Genomic DNA, 6,248 nt, shown 5'->3' with positions numbered 1-6,248 from the left:
GAACCAACTTCCAAGAGAAGTGGTGCTGGCTGCTACCCTGGGGGTTTTTAAGAGGAGGTTGGATGAACATCTTGCTGGGGTCGTTTGACCCCAGTATCATTTCCTGCTATGGCAGGGGATTGGACTAGATGATCTACTCAGGTCCCTTCTGACCCTAGAAACTATGAAACTATGACTTGGAGCCTATCTTACTAATTTTTCTAAACATTACTATTAAAAAAATTTTTTCTTGAGTTTGTAAGTGTTTTTGAAAATAAGTTTTCTAGAAGCACTTAGGTTTAAAATATTAGTTTTATCAGAATTATCTATCACAATTCGTTGTCCTGGTATAAATGGCACATCATTTCATTGTACATTTATGGGCATGAATTCTAAAAGTGAATATAAAAATCTGTGTACTTGGAGCTGAACTCCTTATAACAGGATGTCAAACTCATTCCAGGCCCTGGACTGAATCCAGACCTCAGTGGCTCCCCCTGTCCTGGATCCATGAGGCCACATTTGGACAGTAGTGTGGATCTTGAGGTGTTAGGCTGCATGGAGCCAACTTTGTGCAGCATGGAGGTGGGAGCTTGTGTCTACAAGGAGCTGGGGACATGGAGCTCTGGCCAGGCAGTCATGGAGCCAGGGGCATGTGGTGGCATGGAGCTGCATTCAGCCAGATCTCCATGTCATGCTCCTGGCTTCTTGTGGATGCATGTCCCTGGCTCCATCCTACATGAACGTGGCTCTGTACAGCTGCACATCCCTGGGCCCCTGCCTACCACATGGCCTTGGCGTGGCCAACTGGCCAGAGCTCTATGCCACTGGGCAGTGGCATAGAGCTGAGAACATGGTTTTATGGAGCCCTGTTCATAGAGCTGCATGTCCCTTGATCCATAATGCTGCCCAGTGGTGCAGAGCTCTGGCTGGTTGGCAGTGTCAGGGGTCTGCAGCAGTACAGAGTCAAGGGGCGCTTTGGCAGTTCACTGTATTATCAGTGGGCTGGATGCAGTTGTTCTGCAGGCTGTATATTTAATGGCCCCAGGGCAAGTCCAGACGAGTGTGCATGTGCCTCTTGCCCAGTCTCAAATCCCTTTGAGACCGGGCAAGAGACACGTGCGGGGAGAAAATCAGACCCCTGGATATCCAGGGGTCTAAAAATAACTAAGTTTAAAAAAGCGGGGCGGGAGGCAACCGGAGGCTGGGTCCTTCATGGAGACACTCTGGCTGCCAGAGCATCTCCATGGTTGGCTACTTGCCAGGTCAGCTTTTTGTACTTCTGGGGCCAGGACAAGGCAGCTGTTTATATTGCTGGGAACAGCACAGGTGCTGGCCCCAGGCTCTGGCTGCAGATCCGGGTGGAACCTGGCAGGGATATTTTGCCTCAAGTGGCACAATTTGCTTCTCAACAAAGTGCATGTCCAAGCATGTGTGCTGAGGCAAAAAGCCCCAGCTCAGATTTGCACTGCTTATATTTGAGCTGCTGCAAGCGCACGTGTTTGCATGTGTGGATGTGCCCCTATTGTCTTATGTGACATCCCTAAACACTTCAGGTAATGCGTAGATTGCATATATTAATACCAGGTTGTAAACTGTATTTTTTTTAAACATTACATTTATAACATTTTTAGGAGTGATGAAATATCTTAGATTTTTACAGTGCTCCATAAAATCTATAATTTATTATACTAACCATTTATGGATGACCATCTAACAGCCTCCACAGAGAAAATACTAAATTTGACTGACTGTAATTTGTTCATCACACTCCAGAGAATGATTTACTCTCTGAACAAAGATTTGGTTATTCCAGCATGCTATTTTACTTGTAACGTAACAAATAAAAACAAAAAGCAAAACAAACAAACAAACAAAAAAACCCATGGAATTTGTAAACTTTATTTAATTTAGTTTTAATACAAACAGTTGAAGCTATGTTCTATGTGGTTTTTCTACTCCATGTTGAGTAGTGTTTCTTTCTGGATGAACCATAGGTTTGTTCAGAAAAGCAAAAAAAAATGATAACCTCAGACTTATCATTCAAGTACAAATGCTGCCAAGGCAAATCCTAATGTCTTGTTAGCTTTCATGTGAATGTTGTTTCCTGATTTTTGTTCACTTTTGTTTAGAAATCTGCATTTCATTTAGCTTTTTTTTTGCTGTTTCTGTAATGTGTTGGGTTGCAGTGGCAGAGATTGTCAGGCTGCAGAGGTGCAAGTTTGAATGCTTCAGATTTGTGTTAAAAGCCTCCCTCAGTTGACCCAGCTAGATGTGAATTGGGTACCTGGTTATTTGGGTGAGGAGGGACAAGTGGCCAGATGTGATACTGGTCCTGTCACTCCTTTGTCTGGTCATGGCTATAGAAGCTGGTGTGCCTTAACTGCCCTATTTTTATGGGCTGATAGGTTCAGGTAGGTTTTTTTATGCTGTTGTATGTTCTATTTTTCAGTTACATTTATTATTTTAATTGTTTGAGGTTATGGTTAATTTGATTTCTCTTCCCTCACTCCTGAATGTGCAGTATATAATTAAGGCTATTATAGATTCAGAGTGTATTTAACCTGAATCTTTTTGGATGGTCAAGGTGAGTCCCTACCATGTTTATAGAGGCCCTCAAATTCTATCAGAATCTAGATTGAAACCTTTTGTAAATCTGATAAATATACAGGCTTTCATTTTCCCAGTAGAAAGTTCTACAGGAGCCTGGTTGGGGTTTTTTTCCCCCAGAACTACTGGTTTTGGTCTGAGAGAAACTATGTGAACTCTTTTTTTGTTTGTGGTTTGTACCAGGAGAGTGGCAATTCGTTTGGTAGACATGTAATGTAATGCTTTTACTTGGCTTTTGACAACACCAAACTTTCTTGCTAACTTTTCCCCATAATTTGGTAAAACTGATATGGAGCATTAAATAGATGCAAACCTCTACTCTGCCTTCTAGGTGGCAACAAATTCAGTTTTGCTTTTCAAATGCAAACTTACTCAATTTGGCCTCCCTTCAGCTGATTCCCTAGCTAGGCATATTGGAAACTGAAAATTAAATGGATAGTTCACTGTAATCTATTTTTAACTTTGCTAGAGTCCCTTGAGCTGTATAACACCTGCTCAAGAGTCTATACTACTTTTTTTCCAACTGGCTCCCTCACAGAAAATGATTTACATATAAAAGCTAAAGAAAAAGAGGCCACATAACTTCAGTGTCTGTGATACCGTGCCTTGGTTGCTTTCAAAAATATGTTTCTTTGTACAGACCATTAAGCTTTTCTCTGTTTGTTTCCTCCAGAGATCCACCAAGACTCATAGAATCATAGAAAATTAGGGTTGAGAGGGTCCTGGGAGGGCGCCAGGGGGTCAGCTAGTCCAACCTTCTGCTCAAATCAGTATCATCCCCAACTAGATCATAGCAACCAAGGTTTTGTCTAGCTGGGTCTTAAAAACCTCCAAAGATGGAGAGTCCACAAGTACTCTGGGTAACCTGTGCTAGTGTTTTACTACCTTCCTAGTGAAAGAGTTTTTCCTAATATCTAACATAAACTTCCTGCACTGCAGCTTGAGATCATTGCTCCTTGTTCTGGTAGACTCAAAAGTGTATGTGTACATACAGTGCCATATAGAGGTATCTGTGTTAGCTTTGGTGTAGAAGGCAGTATAGCCGTGTTAGTGTGGCACTCTGTCCTACATGTTAACGCAGGCGGAGTGCTGCACTAATGCAGCTGCACTGATACCTGAACTAGCTTGTGTGTTGTGCCATATAGACATAGCCAGGTATCTCAGAGACTTTGGATAAAAATATGTTTATGTCTTTCATATTTTTGGAGTCATAAATACATGTAGTGATCGTTATGTCTCAAAGTGAGCCACCACAGTTCCAGGATTCATATTTGGTCAACCCTTCATTTCTACACTTTCTAGTTCCCTGTCTGCTGGGCAGGTGAAATAACACTTCTTCACTGTGCTTTTTTCTGCCAGATTACAAGGGATGGGATTTTCTGGTATTTTACCTTTAATCATCTTGGCAACTAAAATGTGTGCAAAATTGCATCTGGTCCGCTGGGGTACCACCCTTTCTAGGGTGCTGCATAATATTAGTGCTGTTATGATTGCAGAAATGGTTCACAAGATAAATCCAGAGACTTCAAATAGGAATTCATAATGTTAAAAAGATTCCAGCCCATTTTGGTCTTTCTTAGTTCTTTGCAAGAAACAAATTGCTCTATTATTTTTCTGTAGTAAAAAAAAAAAAAAAAAAGTTGACATATTCCAAGTGTGCCTTGAATTTCTGAGATGTGTCTTGAGTCTGGAAAGATTGAGAATCAGTATTCTAGATGCTGCATCAGATTTTTTTTAATGATTTTGCCCTCACATGCTTAATTATTTGGATCTCCTTCCCAGTAAATAGTTGTAGAATTTGCTTCTGGTGTCATTCAGAATTAAATTGACTTGCTTTTTTTTTAATTCACTACTGGCCTAGGCTCTCAATAGGAGTAAAAATACACCAGACTGATTTTAATGTGGTTCAGTTTGGGAAGGTTCTGAGAAGTAGCAAAGGCAGTGGAGCTCTCTAGAAATTGGAAGAGAGCCCTCTGTTTAATTTTACATTCTCTTCATCTTTAAAAGTTATCTTTGCAACCACAGGAGGCATAAATTATTTTTTTAAGACAGCAGCCATCTAGGAGAACTTCCTATTTGCTGTTGTTGAGGAGTTTTCAGCCTCTGGAGATACAGTGATGAGGCTTCTGATTTGACTTGGCGTCAGTATTTACCAAATTATTTTTAACACTTGGCTTTGTTAAAGCTTATAGAAATAATCTATTTTTAAAAGACAAATATTATCAAAGTTAAACATAGTTTTGAAAATGCTCTTGTAAATGAAAATAAGCAAGCATAACTGGCCTTGAAAAATCACAAATAGCATGCTGAATATTTTCTAGTGATGTTTTGAAAATGAATTTATTTGGAGAGGAAAACAAATTTTGTTGCAGAACAACAGAGGAAGTTAAATGACTTCCTCACTTGTTTAGCTAATAAAACGATTGCCATGGAAACTGGAAATATGTTTCCATTTTCAAGGGCATGCTGCAAATGATAACTTGTTAAAATATTTCTGAAATCACATATTGAAACAGTAACTGTAAATAATAGGTGTGCATCTATGTATTATAGCAGGGATGGGCAGTTACTTGGGCTGGAGGGGCTGTGGGCCAGAGAAAATCCCTTGGCAGGCCGGACCCAGCCCATGGGCTGTATTTTACTCAACCATATATTTTAGAATTTTTAATGTTCAGTGATAAAATTGTTCATATAAATATGGTAAAATGCCCTTTTTAGTTCACTTGGACTTTAACATTTTAAAACCAGTCTAAGAAACTGAGAGCTTTGCAAATATATGCAATAATACACTCCTTTTGAGTGTATTTGTCTCTCTGAGTAGTTTGAGTTTGTGTCATAATATCAACCTGACACCTTCTGAAATATTATGTGGAGCAGGAATTTGGACATACATGTATTCTGCCAAAATGTGAATAGCACAACAAAAATGACTTATAGTACCATACCCACTTAAACGGTGCATTAATATAATTTGCCAGCTACTGCTTTGTACAGTTCTAGATGTCCTTGCAGGTGATGTCATTGGAACCTAAACCTTTCATCCACTCCATCTTCCACTTAAAAATATGGGAGCATATCTGTTTGAACTACAATAAGTAATAATATATTACTATTTACTGCAAATAAGTAATCCAAAAAAATCACATGAGCCACACAGGATCAGGTTCTGGAGGGAACCATTTTTTCTGTAGTGTTATAGTCATGGAAAAAATAGATATAAATTATAAGCCAAAATTCATACTGCAGCAGAGTTTTAAATGCTATACTGCTGGCAGCAATTGATTGAGTATAAATTTGAGTAAAGTTTGCTGGTTTCACAAGCAAAAGCTTGTGAAGATTCTTCCATTGCAGGCATTGCTTAACATGGGTTATTCTAAATGTGTTTTGTCCTTGTGGAACAATATACATATCTGATTTCAAACAGCGAACAAGTATAAAAATATAATTCTACATTTCCTTTAGGAAACTAAGCCCAGAGAGTTCACTGACCAAAGTAATCTTTTTCTGCAGCTGGCATGTCAAACACATGGGTTACCAGCAGGCCACTGGAAACTTTGTGATGGGGAGACATGGCTTGCTGCAGAATCCTGGGCCCTTGGACTCTGGTGGACATGGTGATTGGCAGTAGGAGGGCATGTGAGGGCTGATAGAGCCCTGGT

The sequence above is a fragment of the Crocodylus porosus genome, unplaced genomic scaffold, assembly GCF_001723895.1.
Source record: "Crocodylus porosus isolate Cpor-Errol unplaced genomic scaffold, CroPor_comp1, whole genome shotgun sequence".
Classification (NCBI taxonomy): Eukaryota; Metazoa; Chordata; order Crocodylia; family Crocodylidae; genus Crocodylus; species Crocodylus porosus.
The sequence above is the reverse complement of the archived record's forward strand: the minus strand, read 5'-3'. Positions refer to the sequence as shown.